Consider the following 23,320-nt stretch of genomic DNA (forward strand, 5'->3'; position numbering starts at 1 on the left):
CACAGCAGTACACGTGGACATGCCTGCCACAAGGATTCCACAACTCCCCCTCCATTTTCCACCGACAGCTGGCAAATGGCTTAGCCAAATTTTCGCACCCCGAATGTCTGGTACAGTACGTAGATGACCTACTACTGCAGACAGACACCAAAGAAGAGCACATTGAGCTTCTGTCCGAACTCCTGGAACTATTACACTCAATCGGTTGTAAAGTCAACCCCAAAAAGGCCCAGATTTTGGAAGATAAAGTGATACATTTGGGAACAATTATCACACATGGTAAACGCGAGATCGAGCATAAAAGGATTGACTCGATTGCTAAATTGCCCCTTCCCCAGAACGTTTCAGCCCTCCGGTCGTTTTTAGGACTGGTTGGCTACTGCCGAAACCACATTGACGGTTTCGCCAGCAAGGCAGCACCCCTCTCAGACCTCCTAAAGAAAGGAGCCGCCTGGGAATGGCTTCCGCAGCATACGGATGCTGTGGACTCTTTAAAACAGGCACTCATAGCAGCCCCCGCACTACAAGTTCCAAACCCGTTTTCCCCTTACGCCATAGATGTAGCAACCACAGACCGCACCCTTTCAGCCGTGCTCCTCCAGGAACGGCATGACCAGTTAAGGCCCGTAGCTTACGCCTCCAGACGTTTAGATGCTGTGGAGCAGGGATTTTCAGCTTGTGAGAGGCACCTGCTCGCAGTTTTCTGGGCAGTGCAGTATTTTTCATGCATAACCAGACTGAACCCCATCACAATTCTCACTGAACACACCCCCACCCAACTTTTACTGGACGGACGACTCAAGGACGGTACAGTAAGCCAAATAAGAGCAGCTAGATGGACCCTTCTCTTGCAGGGACGGGACATCACTGTGAAACGGACAAAGACGCACGCCTATTTAGCCGACAACTTACAGTACCCCGGAACCCCCCATGAATGCAAAATTATCTCTCCACACCACAATACAGGCCCCTTTATCGCTAAAACACCCCCCAGAAAGATAGATAGTTCAACCCAGAGCCCCCAGCACACAGACACGTGTGAGCCCCTAAAGATCTATGTGAATGGATCGTCCACAGTCTTGGATGGGAAACGCATAACAGGTTGCGGTATCTATGTCGAGGACGCGCAGGGACGCGCCCTTGAGGAAATATCATTAAAACTACCCGGACACTTAGGCGCGCAGGCAGCAGAGCTTGCGGCCATCGCATATATAGTTGAACACCCAGATTCCTTCCCCAGCCCAGCAGACATATACTCGGACAGCCTCTATGTCTGCAACAGCCTCACGGAATTTCTGCCCTTGTGGAAAGCAAGAGGATTTGTTTCCGCAGACGGAAAACCCCTCCCCTCAGCCCCATTGCTCCGTCATATTTTAGAAAGAGCCCAGAACAGGACTTATGGGATAATCAAAGTCCGCAGTCACCATCGTTCCTCCCCCCCTGGAAATGTGACAGCCGACGCACTGGCCAAAGCAGGTTCCAGGCATGGATATTGTTGGACACCCACCCCCCCCCCCCCCCCCCCCCCCCCCCCCGAAGGCGCACCAGTGAGTGCAGTTCAGGTCTCACAGACTAGGATCGAGGATCTAGTGGAGGCCCAGAAGCAGGACAGCAATCTCAGGGAGATTGTAAAAGGGAAATATCCAGCTCCCTATGAGAGATTTAGAAATGCACTGACCACGCATGACGGTGTGGTGTTAAAAGACACCCTTTATGTGGTTCCTGACCAGGACAGGAATCAATTGATTTGCTTGTTCCATGACGGTCATGGACATCAGGGAATCGATCCCACTACAGCCCATCTCAAGCAGCTTTGTTGGTGGCCGAATTTAAAGGAAGATGTAAACCATTACATAGAGAATTGTCTTATCTGTGCCCAGAATAATCCGGACAGATATGCCAAAAAGGCTCAACTCAGCCACACTCGACCCGTTAATGGCCCCTAGACTAACCTCCAGATCGATTTTATAGGACTATTGCCCCCTTGCAGGAATGGCTATAAATATGTACTTGTGGTAATTGACACATTTACAAAATGGGTGGAAGCATTCCCAGCCCGCACAAACACTGCAAAAACCACAGCCAAGATTTTGACCCACCACATCTTTACAAGATGGGGACTCCCCCGCAGCATTGAATCCAACCAAGGTTCCCATTTTACGGGACGTGTCATGCAGAACGTCCTCACGATATTTGGTATCACCCAAAAATTCCACAGTCGAGTGGTATCGTGGAACGCATGAATCGGACCTTAAAATCCACCCTCAGAAAAATGGTCCAGCAGAACAACACCACTTGGGACTCAGTTCTCCCTTTTGCGCTGATGTTTTTGCGTAACACAATTTCTACTTCCACAGGTTACACCCCACACACCCTCATGACCGGACGCCCCATGAAAGGCACAGAATATTTGTTAGGTTTGGACTTGACCCGCCCCGAAGTGACGGCCCTCACACACGAGAAAGCAGTAGAACAATTAGTGGAAAATGTTAAAACGGCTCAGCTAGCAGCTGCAGTAAAATTGGGCACAAGGAAGAAACAGAGCAAGGCTTGTTTCGACAAGACAGTGTATGCGACTGAGTACAGTATCGGACAGCAAGTGATGCTCTCTGTATATAACCCCGGCACATTCCTGTCACCAAAATACTCGGGTCCGTATTCCATTGCGGATAAAGTAAGCCCTTCCGTTTATAAAATAAAGTACCCCAACGGTAAGACTGCGTGGTTTCATATAAACCAGCTGAAGGCATATGGAACACAGTCGAACCACGCACACCACGTCATGCTCGACGCAGCACACCACACCCCGCCCACAGCCAACGTAACCCTACCATCCCCCAACACGTCCAGCCCAGCCATGGACTCGACCTCGACTCCACCCCTGAAAAATACACTCCGCCCCGGAACGCCCACAGACTGCAGCAGCAGAGACAGCGACTGTGACTCGGACGATAGCCGCAGCACGCCTCCCTACTATCCCCATGCAACAGGCCCCACACCCAGCAACTCCGACTACAATCCAAGTGATCCCTTCATGATCACTTTCCTAAATAAACCCCACCACCGACCACCGAACCACACTGACGACCACGACTTTGTCCCCACACAGCTGGACACCAATTATTGGCACCGCGATAACTCATTCAGACTCGTCCACAACGACGAGGGCGACCCCAACTCACACCATGCAGCCCTCTCAGCCCTGATACACTCAAGAGCTTGGCACCCAGGTGAAGAGGACGACCTTGGGTCTGACTCCCAAACCGAGAACCCCTTTGCGACCCTGTTCGCAATCGAGAACTGAGGTGTCCAGATGATGTTTTAAAAGGAACCGCTTGGGAGAAGTGTTGTCATTTCTGATGGAACCTGCAGAATGTTTTATGTTGTTTGTAAGTTTGTTAAATGTTGTATGTCCGACAGGAGAATTTTTTCTCACTGCCCCACGCCTATTCGGCCGAAACCTCTGAGGCCTTGCCTACAGAGACTCACCATTGCCAGACACTAGTTCAGCAGAAACCTCTGAGAGCTTGTCTGCAGAGACTGGTTAAGGAACCAGAAGCCCGTTCGTAACTGTCCTTCCGGTTCGAAGGTAGAACCACTACGGCAGCCCCACCACAATGACTACATTTCTGCCCGTTCTTGTCGGTTGCTCAGGTAGTGGAGAAACGGCTTGGGACCCGCCCTGCCTGGGGACCCCCGCCTCTGGTCAACTACGCTCGGGTAGGAGAGACACAGAATTGGTAGCCGTCCTACCCGGGGACTCCATCCAAATCGTACGCGGCCCATACGCACCTCATTTTGGCATTTTAGTTCAAAAAGTTTTGCTTTGTTTAGGTAACCTTTAGGTTGCCAACCACATGCTATTTACATCCTGAAACATTTGGATGGTAAATTGCACAGTCTGCGAGACGGCTCGCACTGGTTCATTATTGGGAAGTGTGTCTTGTCCTAAAATTCGATTTTTGGAAAAAAAAATGAGGGAGTCACACATAGCGACCAATTATAAAGGGAGTAATTGGCACTGCAGGACAGACACACTATCGTACAAGATATTAAACAAAGATAGTTACAGACACTATGCTTGTTTCCACAGAACTCCAGAAGCTCCAGGACCGGAGAAGAGAAGAAAGAAAAGGAAAGAGAAGAGCTATGAGGACTTCCTTCATATGGATCACTCTCATGATTACGGACTTTTGGTTGCGCGTGAACACAAACCCCATGACTTCAAGCCCCCCAGCCGTTAATGTTTCACTTCCCCGCAGTACCCAGAACCCAGTCACCAGCGACACCACATCATCCTGGTGTGCCAGGTTTATAACCTGGTACTCTCTGTCCTATGTAATCGAAACATTACGAGCATTAGCGATACTCTGCTGCATTGTACAGACTATGCGTCTACGGAAATGGAGAAGGCGAGCATACCGCGCTCGAACCCCAGTATATAGGTTCAGATCCCCTATGTTCGGATACGACCAGACCCCTGACCCCCATGATCTATAATAATGTGCATTCACTTGCGTTTATTGTAAATAAAGAAATGTAAAGAACGGTTCATGAGCAAATTGTATGATCCTGAGCTTGACTGCCAAGACAGGAAAGACTGCGTATGAAATGCTATGATTTTGTTTGTATGGATGAGGAAGTTAGGATAATGAAATGTTTAAGTGAGTGTAGTGTATTAAGAATAGTTAGAGGTTCCCAGTTTATTGTTTTGTAATGCATGTCCCTGTTTGGCATAGCGCCCTTAGAATATTTAGTTAACATTTTTTGCATAGCTATGGTCAGTGCAGAGGTCATGAAGGAAGTGTCCCCCCCAGGCCAGGGAATGGAAAGCAACATAGTTATGTGATCCGTCAGGATCACAAGGAGGGAATGTAGCCAGTTAAAATGGCTAACTCCCGATTTAGAATGGCTAACTCCCGATTTAAAATGGCGAACGGCAATGGCTGATGGGAAAGTCAGCCAACAGGACACAAATGAGCAGCTGCAGGTTGAGTGTGTATTTACCTCTGGAAAGGCCAGACAAGATCGATACCGGCAACCATTAGCATAACAAAACACCAACCATCTGCATATTAATGAGCAATCCCCAGGAACAATGAGCAACATTTAGACACATAAAGCCAAACCAGACTCTTTGGCGCCAGCAGAAGCCTACACTATGGGAGGTGAACAACCACCTCAGGACCGCCCATCGATCAGGGAACCGCTCCAGCATTGGAGAAAATCGAACCAAGTGATTGGAACAAAGTCCAATCACTTGGAACCAGGTACAGGGTCCGCCCCGAAAGGCGGGAAGCCCCTGGGGACTAGAAGAATCAAGCCCAAGTTCAAATCGGCCCTCTGCTTCTCTTCTGGACCGGGTCACTCAGCAACGCGAACCAACCCTTGACAGTGACTGGTCCAGCCATCGCTGATATCTAGTAAGTCTTACTTCAACGCTCGCTACGAGATAGGCGCTCCTAGCTACCAATCTGTACCAACTTCGAATCCCGCAGGCTCAGAACCCGAACAAAAGGCCATTAGTTTCCCTGACCTGGTGGGCCAGTTCCAAGTTAAGTATTGGCCTGTTAGTCGTAGAAGTAGCTTAGACATAGAATTTATGCATGAGTAGTGATTACTGTGTATAATAAATGTGCTTTGATTTAAATCTTACTAAGCGGTGTATTGGATTATTGATCATTACTCGGACTTGAACCCCGTGGCGGTATCAGAAAGATACCTGGCGACTCAAGAGCAAAGGTGATAAAACAGAGCAATTAAACTAAGGTAAAAGTTAGCAACAGTGTCCATCAGTGTGTGTCTGCACCATGATATACTGGTGTATATTATGACAATACTAATGATCAGGGCAAGGCTTTGCAAAATCTACACCAGGTTCCCTTTGGATAATGTCCCAATTAAGCACTACCAAAGTAACAGCAGAGGAGTGCCACATACCTCTGCAGGAGTGTTTGTTGGCAACACGGTTGAAATTCCAAAGGGTGCTTTCGCAACTTAGATTACGTGGGAAGGAAAATTAAGTAAACTTTTGTGTCAGTCTGATTGTAGCCTACTGTGCAGCTTAGAAAAAGGGTTGGGTTTGAACATTTCCGGTAAGGTGGCCCGAGCTGATTTGGCAGAAAAGCTACACAGAGGAAAATATGACGACTTTAACTTAGCCACTGCTGCAATGGGGAATCAGGGCACATTTAATCACTAATCTCCTCTATTTAACACAGTCTCCTTTTGACGCCTGTATTGTTACTTCCTTCCCCCCCGCCATCAAATAAGGAACACTCCTTCAATTCATTACCCATCCCAGAGAAAGAAAGCACATTATTCCTCCTAATGCCTATATACTTGTTTTAATAATCATCACTGAGGATCTTGTGGTGCAGTGGTAGCTTTCCTATTGCTGCGACAGAAGCCCAGACCAGGACCTGTTGCACATGGAAGAGACGTTCATGACTCAGCTCAGTGGCAGCACGGTAGCATCGTGGATAGCACAATTGCTTCACAGCTCCAGGGTCCCAGGTTCGATTCCGGCTTGGGTCACTGTCTGTGCGGCGTCTGCACATCCTCCCCGTGTGTGCGTGGGTTTCCTCCGGGTTCTCCGGTTTCCTCCCACAGTCCAAAGATGTGCAGGTTAGGTGGATTGGCCAGGATAAATTGCCCTTAGTGTCCAAAATTGCCCTTAGTGTTGGGTTGGGTTATGGGGATAGGGTGGAGGGGTTAACCTTGGGTAGGGTGCTCTTTCCAAGAGCTGGTGCAGACTCGATGGGCCGAATGGCCTCCTTCTGCACTGTAAATTCTATGATAATTAACTTGAAAATCCTTTCATCACCTCCTCACTATTACTCAAGGAAACATAGTGTGTGTGAAGATACACCAAAAAGGTATCACTGTCACTTGATTGAGCAATCAGCATTTCATTTAATGTAAATGATGAGTGCGTATTTCAGTTACAAGTAAACATTAGCCAACCCACTGCACTTGCTCAATATGAATTCAGAAATGCGGCCATGTACAGTTTTCTTTTGAAAGTGTGCAATAAAAATGTAACAACCCGAGGACTTCCAGTGACGGCGGGCAGGAGGCAGCCGCACATTGGAGGGCTCCCGTTCGGGAACGGCATTTTCGGGGAGTAACGCCCGGTCCTAGGGCCAGCGACGGCAGTAAAAGTCGGGAGACAGCGCAAGGAGAAGAAGGATGTCGAAAAACACCAAAAACACTGCCGGGAAAAAAGCGGCTCAAAGTCCGTTGGAGAGTGGAAAGGTCACCGCGGGGACAACAAAGAAAATGGAGGCTGGAGCACCAGGGGAGGCCGCAGTGCTTACGGCTGAAGAAATAACTAAGGTGATGGCTGCGGAATTCCAAAAGCAGTTGGCGCAGATTGAGAAATGCATGGAGACGGTGAGGAAGGAGATGAGGGAGGTTTTGAATGTGCTGGTGGAGGAGGCGGTTTCCCCGGTGAAGACGGCGGTGGCAAGCGCAGTGGCGGAGGTGTGAGAGCAAGGGGAGGCGCTGAAGGATGTGGAAGAGACGGTATTGCAGCACGGTGATCAACTTGCCTCAATGGGGAAGGAGATGCGGAAGGTGATGGACACGAACAAGGATCTGCGAGGAAAAATGGAAGATCTGGAAAACAGATCCAGGCGACAGAATTTGAGGGTCGTGGGGCTGCCCGAAGGAGTTGAAGGACCGAAGCCGACTGAGTATTTTGCCGCGATGCTGGCAAAACTATTGGGGGAGGGGGAGGACCCCTCCAGATATGAACTGGATCGGGCTCATCAGTCGTGGAGGCCTGTACCAAAGGCGAGTGAACCGCCAAGGGCAGTGACTCTGTGCTTCCGTAGGTACAGTGTGAAGGAGAAGGTCCTGAGCTGGGCCAAGCAGAAGCGGGTGGTTCAGTGGGCTGGAGCTGGTATACGTGTATACCAGTACTTTACTGTGGAGCTGGCGAGGAGGCGGGCTGCCTTCAACCGGGTGAAGAGGGCACTGTACATTGGCAAGGTGCAGTGCGGCATTGTATATCCAGCGAAGCTGAGGGTGACTTATAAGCTCAGGGACTTTTATTTTGGAACGGCGGAAGCAGCGGAGGAGTTTGCAACGGCAGAAGGACTGTGGCAGAACTGACAAATTGAGGAATGGCCATGTGCCGATGTAACCGCATGACTGTATTTTCTTCTTTTTTTGTATCACTGCGCGCTGGTGTAGAGGCTAAAGGAGCCAATGTTGCATATATTTGGACAAGGGGAGGGACGGGACTTTCATTCGAAAGGAGAGCTCTTTGGGGTGTAGGTGGATATGCGGGGTTTATGTGCTAAAAGGGGATCTTTGGGCTTTCCTAGGGCCGGGCAAGGGGGAAAGGGACCCGGGCGGGGGCATCCACGCTGGCCGGTTTAAGCCGGCCAGTGAATGGGAGTGAGGTGGGGGGAGGGGCTGCGGCCATCGGATCCTGGCAGAACAGGGTCCAAGTGGTCTAACCGGGGTGGAAAGTTTGGGGAGGGCACCGAGGTTGGGGGAGGGAACCGAAGTTGGGAGGTGGAGTTTTACAAGAGGCAGTGGACGGGAGGAGCTGGAGACTTGGGAGGGGGGGGGGGGGGGGGGGGGTACAACTTTGGGGTATCATGTATGGTACTCGCGTAGAGGCTGGATGGCGTTGGTTGGAGGGGTGGGGTGGGGGGGGTGGAGAGCTGTGTAGATTAAGGGTGACTACGGGTAATCCCTGATTCCTTTTTGTCATTTGTTTATGTAAACATGCGGGTTGAGGTTTGGGGGTTGGTGGGCGGATGGGATCGTTGTTATTATGGGGACTGACATATCTTGCTGATTATTGTTTATTGTTGATGGGTGTAAATGTGGGAGAAAATGTGAAAAAGGAGGAGAATTTAAATTTTTTAAAGAAAATGTAACAACCCATCCTGGGTCAGATACATCTCTTCATTTAGGTGTGTGAGTAAATACGACCATAAGACATAGGAGCAGAATTAGGCCTTTCGGCCCATCGAGTCAGCTCGCCATTCAAGCATGGCTGATATTTTTCTCATCCCGATTCTCCTGCCTTCTCCCCATAACCTCTTTTCCCCTTATTAATCAAGAACTATGTGATGCTCGATCAATAACTCCAGAAGCGAGATTGGAGACAATTGAAGGCTTTATTACACTAGATGTTTTCCCCCAGCCAGCGCAGGTACAGAAGGCAGCTGCTGGGGTGACACGGGCTCTTATACTCCACCTTACTGGGCGGAACCAGCAGGCAGGCTTCACCAATAAAAACAGTACCTTCTACACCAATGGTCCTTACAGCATCACAGGGTAACGTAATTACCTCTAATACCGACTACCACATTCAGCCCCTGTTAAAAAAAGAGTCCGGCGGGGGTGGTGGCCTCGCATTACACAGTGGTAGAGGTTAGGTTATGGAGGTACCCGGTATACATCAGTACAGTGGTTTTGTCTCGTTACATCGCAACTATTTACAAAATTTCTTTACAGTTCAGAATGAAGCAATCAGTCGATCGTCGTAGCTTCGGTGGTGATGCAGGCGCCGGCTCAGGCATCTGTGGCTCCAGGAGAGTGGCTTTGGCTTCTTCGATAGCTTCATCACCCTTAGACGGGACCGGTGGGAGGACCAATCCACCTGGGAAAGGGGCGGCTGTGGGGTGCGCCGGTGGGAGGGAGGGTGAGATTGGTGGTGGGGGTGTGTATGGGGATCCAGCTGACGCCAGGTCCCATAGGGAGACCGTATCCTATCGGCTGTCGGGGTACGCCACATAGGCGTACTGAGGGTTAGCGTGGAGGAGATGGACCCTCTCGACCAATGGGTCCGACTTGTGCGCCCGCACGTGTTTGCGGAGCAGGATGGGTCCAGGAGCTGCCAGCCAGGTCAGCGAGGTCCCGGAGGAAGACTTCCTAGGGAAGACAAGGAGACGCTCGTGAGGTGTTTGGTTGGTCGTGGTACACACCAGTGACCGGATGGAGTGGAGGGCATCCGGGAGGACCTCCTGCCAGCGGGAGACTGGGAGATTCCTGGACCGTAGGGCCAGTAGGACGGTCTTCCAGACAGTTCCGTTCGCCCTCTCTACCTGTCCGTTTCACTGGGGGTTGTAACTGGTCGTCCTGCTCGAGGCAATGCCCTTGCTGCGCAGGAATTGACGCAGTTCATTGCTGATAAAGGAGGACCCCCTATCGGGGAAACCCAACAGCGTAAAGATACTGTGGAGGACTTTTATGACAGTGGCTGCGGTCATGTCGGGGCAGGGAATGGAGAATGGGAACCGGGAGTACTCGTCAATCACATTCAGGAAGTACGTGTTGCGGTCGGTGGAGGGGAGGAGCCCCTTGAAGTCCATACTGAGGCATTCAAAGGGCCGGGAAGCCTTTATCAGGTGCACTTTCTCTGGCCTGTAGAAGTGCGGCTTGCACTCCGCACAGATTTGGCAGTTCCTGGTGGCTGTCCTGACCTCCTCGATGGAGTAGGGCAGGTTGCTGGTTTTAATGAAATGGAAGAATCGAGTGACCCCCGGGTGGCAGAGGTCCTCGTGGAGGGCTCGGAGGCGGTCCACTTGTGCGTTGGCACATGTGCCGCGGGATAGGGCATCAGGAGGCTCGTTTAGCTTCCCGGGACGATATAAGATCTCATAGTTGTAGGTGGAGAGTTCGATCCTCCACCATAAGATCTTGTCATTCTTTATATTGCCCCGCTGTGCATTATCGAACATGAAGGCCACCGACCGTTGGTCAGTGCGGAGAGTGAATCTCCTGCCGGCCAGGTAATGCCTCCAATGCCGCACAGCTTCTACTATGGCCTGGGCCTCCTTTTCAACTGAGGAATGGCGGATTTCTGAAGCGTGGAGGGTGCATGAGAAGAAGGCCACGGGTCTGCCCGCTTGATTGAGGGTGGCTGCCAGAGCTACGTCGGACACGTCGCTCTCGACTTGGAAGGGGAGGGATTCATCGATGGCGTGCATCGTGGCCTTTGCGATGTCCGCTTTGATACGGCTGAAGGCCTGGCGGGCCTCTGTCGACTGGTGAAAAAACGTGGATTGGATTCGTGGGCGGGCCTTGTCCGCATAGTTGGGGACCCACTGGGTATACTAAGAGAAAAATCCCAGGCAGCGTTTCAGGGCTTTGGAGCAGTGAGGGAGGGGGAACTCCATGAGGGGGCGCATGCGTTCGGGGTTTGGGCCTATAACTCCATCATGCACTACGTAGCCGAGGATGGCTAGACGGTGGGTGCTGAACATGCATTTATCCTTGTTATATGTGAGATTAAGGATTTTTGCGGTATGGAGGAATTTTCGGAGGTTGGTGTCATGGCCCTGCTGGTCGTGGCCGCAGATGGTGACATTATCGAGGTACAGAAACATGGCCCGCAAACCGTAACGGTCAACCATTTGGTCCATCTCTGGTTGGAAGACCGAGACTCCGTTAGTGAAACCGAAGGGACCCTTAGGAAGTGGTACAGCCGCCCATCTGCTTCGAAAGCAGTGTATTTGCGGTCGCTAGGGCGGATGTGGAGCTGGTGGTAGGCGGACTTTAGATCCACCGTGGAAAAGACCTTGTATTGTGCGATCCTGTTGACCAGATCGGATATGCGGGGGGGAGGGTACGCGTCAAGCTGTGTGTACCTGTTGATGGTCTGGCTATAATCGATGACCATCCTATTCTTCTCCCCGGTCTTTACAACCACTACTTGAGCTCTCCAGGGACTGTTGCTAGCCTCAATGACACCTTCCCTCAGTAATCGCTGGACCTCCGACCTAATAAAGGTCCGGACCTGGGCAGTGTACCGTCTGCTCCTGGTGGCGACGGGTTTGCAATCCGGGGTGAGGTTCGCAAACAGGGAAGGCGGATCGACCTTGAGGCTCGCGAGGCTGCAGACAGTGGGGGGGGGGGGGGGGGGGTGTGCATATGGGGCCGCCGAATTTAAAGGTTAAGCTTTGGAGGTTGCATTGAAAATCTAACCCTAGGAGTGTGGCAGCGCAGAGGTGGGGAAGGACGTAGAGCCGGTAATTTTTAAACTCCATTCCCTGGACCGTGAGGTTCGCTATGCAGAACCCCTTGATCTCCACTGAATGAGACCCAGAGGCCAGGGAGATTTTTTGGTTGACTGGGTGAACGGGGAGAGAACAGCGCCTTACCGTGTTGGGGTGTATGAAGCTCTCCGTGCTCCCAGAGTCGATCAGACAGGATGTTTCATGCCCATTGATGAGCATGGTCGTCGTTGCAGTCGAGAGTGTTCGGGGCCGAGACTAGTCCAGGGTCACTGAGGTTAGTCGTGGCAGAAGTTGGATGTTCTCCTCGGGCGGTGTATGGTAATCCGAGTCGGGGTCTGAGAGTCCAGCCAAGATGGCGGTGCCCACTGGTCGCACATGGCTGGGAGTACACAAATGACGGTGCCCATCCATCACACAGGGTGTCTGAGAGACAAGATGGCGGCGCCCGGAGGTCACACGTGGCCCTGAAGGAGGAAGATGGCAGCACCCACTGGCCGGACGTGGCCCGTGGAGAGGGTTGTGGTGGCGGTCCCGATTCGCCTCCGGAAACCGCAGCGACCGCCCGGGCCTGGCATACCGCCATGAAGTGGCCCTTTTTGCCGCATCCTTTGCAGAGGGATGAGCGGGTCGGACAGCGCTGTCGGGGGTGCTTGGATTGCCTGCAAAAATAGCAGCGGGGCTCCCCAGGGTTGCCTGGCAGTCTTACAGCACAAGCTTGTGGGGGGATGGGGGATGCATCGGAGTTGGTCGCGGGGGGGTGGTTCCACGCTGCCCAAGGGGCTGTCGCGCGGTCGGGGACTTAAGCGTGGGCGTTTCGGGCGGCCACATCCAGGGAGCTAGCAAGGGCCTGTGCCTCCTTGAGGCCTAGTGTCTCTTTCTCCAGCAATCACTGATGGATTTGGGAGGACAGCATACCTGCAACAAATGCGTCCCGGATCAAAAGTTCTGTGTGGTCGCTGGCCGAAACTTGTGGGCAGTTACAGTTCCTCCCCAACACCAGGAGCGCACGGTAGAACTCCTCCAGCGATTCCCCAGCATTTGTCGCCTCGTCGCTAGTAGATGTCAGGCATAGACCTGGTTTACAGGGCGAATATAGTGTCCTTTCAGCAGATTCATTGCGGCCTTGAAATCATCCGCGTTCTTGATGAGAGTGTAGATCTCTGGGCTCACCCTCGAGTGCAGAACTTGCATTTTCTGGTCCTCCGTGGGTGTAATTGTGGCCGTCTTGAGATATCCATTAAAACATGCCAGCCAGTGCTTGAAGGTTGCCGCTGAGTTTGCCGCATGGGGGCTGAGTTGCAGATACTCCGGCTTGATTCGGAGCTCCATTCTTTAAAATCTAGTGTAATAAATTGATGCTCGATCAATAACTCCAGAAGCGAGATTGGAGACAATTGAAGGCTTTATTACACTAGATGTTTCCCCCAGCAGCACAGGTACAGAAGGCAGCTGCTGGGGCAACACGGGCTCTTATACTCTGCCTTACTGGGCGGAACCAGCAGGCAGGCTTAACCAATGAAAATAGTACCTCCTACACCAATGGTCTTACACCATTACAGGGTACCGTAATACCTCTAATACCGACTACCACACATATGAATTAGTGAATAGATTCTGGAACAATTCTAATTCTACCAGAAGAGTGGATGCTTTGGAGAGGGTACAGAAGCAGTTTACTAGGATGTTGCCTGATATGAGGGCATTAGCTATGAGGAGAGGTTAGATAAATTTGGTCTGTTCTCACTGGAACAACAAAGGTGGATGCTTTGGAGAGGGTACAGAAGCAGTTTATTAGGATTTTGCCTGGTATGGAGGGCATTACCTATGTGGAGAGGTTAGATAAACTTGCTCTGTTCCCACTGGAACGACAGAGGTTGAGAGCCGACCTGATAGAGGTCTACAAGATTATGAGTGGCATGGACAGAGTGGATAGTCCGATGCTCTTTCCTAGGTTAGGAGAGTCAAGTACTAGGGACATAGGTTTAAATTGCGTGGGAAAAGTTTAGAACAGATATGTGAAGCAAGCTTTTCTCATAGAGGGTGGTAAATATATGGACCCGCTGCCTGGGAAGGTGGTGGGAGCAGGTATGATAGCGGCATTTAAGGGGCATAATATATGAATAGGGTGGGAATGGAGGGATACGGACTCCGTAAGTGCAGACGGTTTTAGTTTAGGCAGTTACCATGGTCGGTGCAGGCTTGGAGGGCCGAAGGACCTGTTCCTGTGCTGTATTGTTCTTTGTTCTTTGTTTGCACACATTCATTCAGGTTAATCTTGTGGCTGAAACACGAGAAAATAAAGAAATAGATGTTTAATCAACAATTGTACAGTGAAACACAAAGAATATTTATATGTAGAAACTGTGTAGTACACATGCGTAGTGCCCATAAAATGGCTGTAAAATGAGGTTACAGCAGCTTAATGACAAAAAATAATTATTTGTGAAAGGCTCAACAAAAGAGCAAGGACAAGGGACTAGACCTTTTCTGAAAATGTAAAGTGGGTGATAGTGAGGAGGTAGCCCAATTTACATCTCTCACAATTATTTCCATTGAATTCAATGCAAAACGATCAGGAGTTCTTTGCATGTGGAGATTGGGCCTGATAAGACCTGAGTCCGGAGTCAATGCTATCTTCCTTGTCAAGTCAAACCAGCCACTAATAGTACTTCAGGCCAGAGGAAGACCAGTCAGCTAAGCTTATCATAGAATCATAGAATTTACAGTGCTGAAGAAGGCCATTCGGCCCACTGAGTATGCACCGACCCTTGAAAAGAGCACCCCACTTAAGCCCATGCCTCCACCCTATCCCCATAACCCAGTAACCCCACCTAACCTTTTGGATACTAAGGGACAATTTAGCCTGGCCAATTCACCTAACTGCATCTTTGGAGGAAACCAGAGCACCCGGAGTAAACCCACGCAGACACGGGGAGAAAAAAAACCTCCATGGGTCTACCCCCCCCCCCTCCACATCTGCTCCATAAACCTGTTTAGTTCCTTCGCCGCGGCTGGTACCCTCCCTATCCTAGATTTTGACCGGTCCAATCCTGGATCATTGACTGTGTTGAAATCTCCCCCCATGGTCAAATTATGCGACTCCAGGTCTGGGATTTTACCTAATACCTGCCTCATAAATTCCGCATCATCCCAGTTTGGAACATATACGTTCACAAGTACCATCTGCATCCCCTCCAGCCTCCCACTCACCATTATGTACCTGCCCCCCATATCTGCCACGATTCTCCCTGCCTCAAATGCCACCCGTTTGTTAATCAGGATCGCAACCCCCCTGGTCTAAGAGTCCAGCTCTGAATGGAATACCTGTCCAACCCACCCCTTCCTCAATCTGGTCGGATCTATAACCTTTAGGTGTCTTTTTTGTAACATTGCCACGTCTGTCTTCAATCCCCGTTTAGCCCTCTGACGTTCCAAGTAATCAGCCTAGTCAGGGGGTGGGGAGGGGGGTGTACCTGCCTCCCCTACCAACTAGCCATTACCCTTCTCAGCATCTCGCGTCCCTCACCTCCTCGAGCCAGCCCTCGGGCATCCGCCGTCCTCGACCTCCCACTTGTACCCTAGTAACAGTTCCTCCCATCAGCAGAGCAGTCCCCCCTCTCCCTCCCCCCCTAGTAACAGCACCAAAGACCCAACATCCCATATCAAACTTGACACCTGCTCGCCCCCCCACTGTGCTTCCGAGAGTTAGCTACCCTAGCTAACCTAGAAACTCCCGCTCATGGTGTCAGACATCCTATCTCCCCATTGTTCTCTCTCCCCCCCCCCCCCCACCCCCCCCCCCCCCCCCCCCGGCTTGGACATACATATTCAAAGCAACACAGTTCCCAATAAACAAACAGTAGAAGAAATCCCACCACCCAGCTCCCAAACAAGGTTGACTTTAGAAACAGAACTAACCCCTTGTTACATAGAACACTATTGTGGTGTTGGGTGCTCTGGTGCACAGATGAGCCAACACAGTTGTATGTGGTACAACTCTATTTTATTATAACTCTTTTAATACAGTTCGTTCTGGATACTCTGCACGTGCTGTCTCCCTAAGTGTGTTTGGCAATAGATGTGTCCTGGTTCTCCTCTGCAGCTAATGCTGACCACCGGGGGTCGTGTCTGTGCTTTTATATCTTTCTGTCATTGGTTGTGGTGTTGTGTGTTCTGATTTGTCTGTTGGTGTGTCTATCATGATGTGTGTGTTTGAATATCATGACATTCCCCCTTTTTACAAAGATAAGTGCCTACGTGGTTATAAATATAATTGTGTCGTGAGTGCGTCTAAGAGTGTGTGTTTGTGTTGTGTACAGCGTGTGTTTATGACGTAACTATTTACATGGGGCGATGTCGGGTGCGTCACACTAACAAGGTTGTACCATAACAAAACTTGGATGCGAGAGAAAAAAAAACTTGAACATTGGTCCGGTCAGACGATATCTGGAACAATAAACAACAACAGGTTATAATACAGAAGTGTTTGGCTTTTTGAACGTATGAACAGCGTTATAAGTCCAGTCTAATGGGTGACCGCCTCAAGAATGGGCTGGTCCTCAAGCCGGTTCAGCTGTGGAGATTTGGGGTCACACTGGTTCACCTTGGACTGTTGGAGGTGATGCTGTTGCCGAAGTCTCTACTTTACCATTTGTTGTACTTCGTGCAGTGCTTGGTTTTTTCATTTGTGCAAATATAACATTCAACATCTTTGTTAGTGGTGCCCTGGCTGTGGTTTGGTTCTGGTGGCGATGGAAGGGGCATGATCCGTGGCATCTCCACGAAGTCATCCTTGGGAACCAGTGGAGGATCCGGCGTGTGCGTACGGTGCAGTTGCGAGCGTGGAAGGCGGCACAAAGCCCGCTGATTGCGCCTACGCACCAATCCATCCGCCCTGCATGCCAGGAACAAGGTGGAGTCTGTTTTCTTTTTATGTTTGTGGTGGACGGCATCTTGTAGCCGATGGGTCATTGCCATCGAAGTAGCACCATCACTAATATCATGCAAGGCGATGACTGTGCCAGATGTGGAAGTTGGCCGAGACCGTGTACGCTGGTTCCGGCCACCTGCTGTGCCGGAAGGGTGACTCCGCAGAGAAACGTCGAAGCATGTCGCCTTGGAGAGAGAATTGTTGCTCGCATCAACGTCTGGCGATGGCGCGAATTGGTGTGTCCATCTTGGACCGCCGGTGCTGGTTGCCACTGCCGACCCAGTGGGACTGCCACGCGATCCATTCCCTGTCGCCGTGGCATCTGCCGTCACCCTGAGCGTGCCATCACCGAGGCCGCAACACCGCCCGTCCGGAGCAAGGTCTGGCGTGCGCAAATCAGAGTCGGCGCTTGGCTGCTCCCCATCTGGAGTCCGGTCTGCCTTCCGTCGATGCCCCCCGTCCGGAGTCCCAACAGGTTCACTGGAGGCAGCCGAGATTCCCTGAAGCTGCACTTCTGGAGTCGGAACATGCAGGAATGCACCAACCAGCGGAGAGGCTCGAGCCATCGAGGGTGGAAGCGGTGCGCCGCCACCGCAGTCGTCAGTGGTCCCACCGTGATCGTCGAGTGCCTCGGTACGCACTAGGCGAGGTCTGTCACCTTGCACCTTTTGCATGGGAAGTGGGATGCTGTCGTCACTCGTCTCACATCCCGTGGATAGATCGTCATTAGCAGCTTGCTGTTCACTAGGGTTGGGTAAATTGTCAGAGTTTTCATCTGGTGGTGCACACCATGTCGGTGGACTGTCATTGTCTTGCCATTGTCCTTCATTTGGGCTTTTCTTCTTTGGAACTTTAAATCTTCCCCCAGACATTGCAGAACCTTGTTTATTACCCCCAAATTCTCCCATATGTATGGTCTCGAATATAGGATCCACTGTTTCTATCGACATTGTACCATTTTCCAAAGAACATTCCGTTTCACTTTTCTTCTCAGGTACCTCATATGTAACTTTGTTTAATGTACATGCCTTCATGGTCTCTGGGTCTGATTTTGCTGGGACTGGCATGGTCACAGTCTCTATTTTACTGTTCTCAATTGCCCACATTATACTCCCCATACATAACTGCTTAATCACTGGGGTTAGTGTGGTACAATGGATAATCGGGTCGACCTTATCTGCATCTTCACCATTAGTGGAAAGCACACTTGGTTCACTTGAAACTGCTGTGGGTTTTAAATTCGTTATCTGGCTACTCAATGTCGGTGTCCTCAGGATTCTTGCTCCAATGTTCTGCTCAATAATCAGTGGAGTGTGTATAGGTTCAATGCAATTAATGTTCCCCTCCAGGTTTGAAGAGTCATTACTGACTAACTGCTGGTCTCCGAAGTTGGGATTTTGCGGCATTGTGTTGAAGGGAGACATTTGTCCCTGCTGTAGATATGATTCAGGTTGTGTTATTTCCATTACCTGAGGATCAATGTCTTGTCCATTTTTTCGATCCGTACTAAAACACTGGCAATTCTCAGTCTGCTCCTTGCAAGTTAAACATTCAATTAATTTCGTTAGCAAATCCTCAGCATCCTTCTGTGGCCGTGCAGCATTATTAATCTCTGTTCGGCTACAATGATCCTGAAGGTCAGCGCATAAACCTTTTTTCTTCGGGCTTGGACGAGGCGATTCCTTTGGCTTGTCTTCAGTTGGGCTTGAACAGTCTTCAGCGCTGTGCCCTTCATTGTAGCATGAGAGACCGTCATGGTCATGCTGCTGTGTAGTGGAGCATGGTAGGCTGTTATAGCCTTCTTGCTGTTCACGTGAGCATGGCAGACTTGCATCGTCTGCCGCTGGTTGGTCAGGAGAGGTTGCTAGACCCTCATGGTCTTGTTCCTGCAAGGACTGCGCTCTGGAGTCTTGCGTTCCTTCCATCGTGGAGTCCGTCCACGAGCTCTCTGTGGAGGCTTGTGACACTGGAGTCACTTCTTGTTCGTGCAAGGACTGCGCTCTGGAGTCTTGCGTTGCTTCTATCGTGGAGGCTGTCCACGAGCTCTCTGTGGAGGCTTGTGACACTGGAGTCACTTCTTGTTCGTGCAAGGACTGCGCTCTGGAGTCTTGCGTTGCTTCTATCGTGGAGGCTGTCCACGAGCTCTCTGTGGAGGCTTGTGACACTGGAGTCACTTCTTGTCTGTGCAAGGACTGCGCTCTGGAGTCTTGCATTTCTGCAATTGTGGAGTCTGTCCACGAGCTTGCTGTGGAAGCTTGTGACACTGGAGTCACTTCTGGTTCATGCGAGGACTGCACTCTGGAGTCTTGCATGTCTTCTTTCATAGAGTCGGGAACGTTGAGCGGGACGTGGACCACGCTCTGTGTGGCAGCAGGGCACTCTCCGTGTGCTTGCACCGCTCCCTGTCTGTTAATGTCAGGCTGCAGCATCATCCGGTACTGATAAGTTGGAACGTCATATCTGCTGGATTGAAGATCCTCAAATCCGAAAAATGAATCCGCATCTGCGTCGGATTCAATGTGGGGGCCGCCAATGTGCACCACGAAAGGTTCGTCCGAGCCATAGTCATATAGGACCACGGAGCTATCATTGGGCTCGCGAGGTCCGGAAACCCTGTAAAAACCGTCATCGAAGTATTCAAGGTCGGAATCATCGGCTTGTGCGTAGGTAACTGCTTGTCGGAGGGTTCTTCGGAGGTCAAATTCATCTCCTGGGTCAATTTGCGGCACTGTGCTGTCATTCCAGGTGAGGGAAGGTTGTTTTACAGCTTTAACAGATTTTTGTTTTTTTGATTTGGGACGTTTCCCTTTTAAATTGGATTTGGGGCATTTCCCTTTTAAATTGGTGCAGTCTGGGGCCTCTGACATCCTGACGCTCGGTATGTAGCACGTAGGAAGCGACTGCGCATGCTCAGATCGCTGTTCCTTTACCGATGGCCGATTTCTTGACTGCGCATGCGCAGCATCTCGCGCATGCGCAAACGAAACTTCCGGTTCTGCGCACTGCTCGCGCAACTGTGCTAGCGTTATACCTTTAGCAAGATGGCCGCCGACCTCGACCCAGCCCTCTCTCAGGCCCGGGATTTCGGCCTCTGGGAATTCGGGCTCCGGGATCCCAGCCACGAGGTGAGTACTGCAGCTTTTCTTACCTTTAAGTGCCCATTGGATTGCGTATTCTTCACAGTACTTGGAGAATTTGCCCAGGACTGCCTGGTAATCGTACCTTTGTTGCCTCCTGAAGAACCTGAACCTTCTGAACATTTCTCTTGCCCTTGCACCGGCGACGGTGAGGAGAAATTCAATTTTTTCCCTATCATCCAGGTCTTTGAGTTCAGCTGCCACCAGAAACAATTCGAAATTTTGCCGGAATCGCCGCCAGTTTTCGTGGAGGTCGCCGTCGCACTGGAGCGCCTGCGGAACCGGGAGCTCGTACATCATGCCTGGGCACTGCTGGTTGTCTGTGTACACGGAGGTATGCCGGCAGGTATCGATCCACTCCTGTACCATGTGCTGTTGGGTGCTCTGGTGCACAGATGAGCCAACACAGTTGTATGTGGTACAACTCTATTTTATTATAACTCTTTTAATACAGTTCGTTCTGGATACTCTGCACGTGCTGTCTGGCAATAGATGTGTCCTGGTTCTCCTCTGCAGCTAATGCTGACCACCGGGGGTCGTGTCTGTGCTTTTATATCTTTCTGTCATTGGTTGTGGTGTTGTGTGTTCTGATTTGTCTGTTGGTGTGTCTATCATGATGTGTGTGTTTGAATATCATGACAACTATATATTCAGAACAGCACAAAAGTGATTTTCACCAAATCACCACCACAGTGCCCTCCCCCAAGGCTCAGTGTCTTTAGTCCCCAGCTAGTCTTTTGTCCTTGATAAAATTCATTACTTCGTCTGGTAATTCAAAGTAAAGTTCCTGGTCCTCAAACGTGACCCAAAGACGTGCTGGATACAGCATCCCGAACTTCACCCACTTAGATGCGCAACTCATAGTTTTCCCACTTGCTGCTCTGTACTGTTGCTCTTTTTAACCTTAGTCTATTTGCTCTGTTTACGTCACCTTTGCTCATGAGTCGCCAGGTATCTTTATGATACCGCCACGTGGTTCAAGTTCAGGTTATGATTAATAATACAGCACACCGCGGTCTCCAGACCTGAGACCAGCTGCACCACAACTAAAGGAGCTTTCATGGAGAGAATGCTAGCATGGTCACAGGCAGCTCCTAAAACAAAAAAATACACCAACCAAATAAAGCAAAAGCTCCGGATGCAATGGCTTCTGCGTTAGCTGAGACACAGAGAGAGAGAGAGAGAGCGAGAGGAGCACTTTCCCTTCTCAACTCAAAGGGGAGCCACGAGAAACATTCAAAAAAACAAAAGAACAAAGAGACCACTCACCTCTTGCACAGCCACAGTGTGTTGAGGGACCTTCCTCCTTCCTGGAAAGCACAAGATCCATGCAAGTGGAAGAGGAAATCTTGAGAAATGTTGAGAGGGAGGGGGGTGGGGGGGGGAGAGAAAGAAAAAAGATGGGGCTCTGGCTTCGCTCCTAGTCCTCCAGAGCTGCCTTCCCTGTGTGTGTGTGTGCAAGCACTAACCACCTCTGCCACTGGAGAAAGCAGAGGCACACATCAATGCAACACAGGCTCGCCTCTCACTGATCAGCATTGGCAAGTTGGAGAGGAGCAGTCTTCCTGCCGGCACCATTCACTCCCAAGCTCAGGAGGAGCAGGATCTGCCTCCCCCACCACCACCTCCTCCCTCTCTCTGGCTGCCCTGCTGTTGAAAGTTCCTCCTTCATGGGGCTTGCCTGCAGGGATCTTAGAGGGCCGCCATCTCTCTCTCTCTCTCTCTCTCCCTCCCCCACTCCAGCTTCTTTTATTTATTTTTTTCCCTTTCCCTCCCTCTCTCCTCCTCTTTTGCTGTTAAAACTGCAGATGACCTGATCTGTGACGGGCACTTGGCAGGAAAGGGAGAGAGAGAGAGAAAGGAGAGGGCAGAGAGAGAGAGAGAGAGAGAGATTGAAAAAAAAAAGTTGATGACAAAGTGTTGGTGTGGGGGAGGTTGGAAAGAGTTGAGCAGAAAGCAGCCACTGGGAGGGGGGGGGGGAGAAGACGCCTTTCCACCAGCCCCAGGCAATGTGCCAATCTAACTTGTGCCAGGGACAGACACTTGAACCCATGAAGGAAGGAGTGGAGGTTTTTTATTTGGGTGGAGGGGGGGGGGGGGGGGGGCAGGACTCAAGACTGGGAGGAAAAACTATTTAAAAGTTCTTGCATCTGCCTTGCCAGCCAGTGAAGTCCTGGGATTGTTCGGTCTTGTCCCCACCACCACCACCTTGATGTACTTTTTTATTACATTGACAAGGTCTGGGGGAAGTTCTCAGTAGGTCCATAGTGTGACACTTGTCGTCCTCCCCCCCCCCCCCCCCCCCCCCCCCCTCTCTGTGATGAAACTTTTTTTCCCCCTTAAGATGTTGTCTCAATGTCCCTTCCCTCTTGGCGAAGTGAACTAGCCTGTGACGTGAGGCATACACTGCCCAAAGAGAAAGATTAAGAAGGTCCAGTTCCCAGCTCTGTGGCTAAAAATGCCCCCTGGACCCTTGAGCTGCAAGGCACCCCCCCCCCCCCCCCACTCCCCTCACCTCCCCACCCCACCACTCACCTTGTCTGGGTGGCTGCTGTGTGGGAGAAGGAGCTTGAGACCATTAATCCCAGGCTGTAAACAAGGGGCGAGCTTGTGTGTGTCTACAGCAGCAGCAGAGCGAGACTTTAACTGGGATCTAATCTGTTGCTGCTGCAGAGTTGTACAATGACAGAGCTGAAGGCAGCCTGTGATCTAAATGCTGAGCTAGGGGCTGAGGCTGGGCGAAAGGCTCGGGAGCTTCGAAGTTATGCAGATCAGATGAATCTGGGATTATTGTAGGACTGAACACAAGGCAGTGTCTTCAAATCGTGCATCAGAGAAATCCCAGTTGACAGCCCTGCCATTCTCCAGAGCTCACTTCTCCCTTTGTGTTTCATCTCTTTCCTCCACCTTTGCTAAAATTGGTGTCCAGTGTTTTCATTTTCACCTTTTAGATTCGATGCTGGACAAGGAGACTCTGTCCCAGGGGAAATGGCCAAGAACTGTGAAAATTATCGAGATGAGCCCCTTGCTCACACTCATTCACACTCATTCATTCACACTCAGTCACTGAAACACACTCATTCACACTTACTGAAACTCATTCACACTCTCAGTCAATGAAATTCACTCATTCACACTCACACATTCACACTCACTCTTCCACACTCCAGTCACTGAAATTCACTCATTCACACTCACTGAAACTCGCCTATTCACACTCAGTCGCTGACACTCATTCATCCACACTCACTCATTCACACTCACTAAGT

At 50.7% G+C, this 23,320-nt stretch overlaps 1 long non-coding RNA gene across 1 annotated transcript in view; it reads right to left on the reverse strand.

Moving 5' to 3' along the window:
* Positions 1–21,920, reverse strand: part of LOC140408730 (uncharacterized) — a 97,866-nt gene extending 75,946 nt beyond the window's left edge. Inside the window, exons 1-2 of the long non-coding RNA XR_011940180.1 lie at positions 21,321–21,920; positions 14,168–14,265 (exon numbers count right to left, since the gene is read on the reverse strand). This is a non-coding gene — a long non-coding RNA (uncharacterized lncRNA). The remainder of the gene's footprint in view (positions 1–14,167; positions 14,266–21,320) is intronic.
* Positions 21,921–23,320: the final 1,400 nt, after the last annotated feature.

The sequence above is a fragment of the Scyliorhinus torazame genome, chromosome 3 (assembly GCF_047496885.1).
Source record: "Scyliorhinus torazame isolate Kashiwa2021f chromosome 3, sScyTor2.1, whole genome shotgun sequence".
Taxonomy (NCBI): Eukaryota; Metazoa; Chordata; class Chondrichthyes; order Carcharhiniformes; family Scyliorhinidae; genus Scyliorhinus; species Scyliorhinus torazame.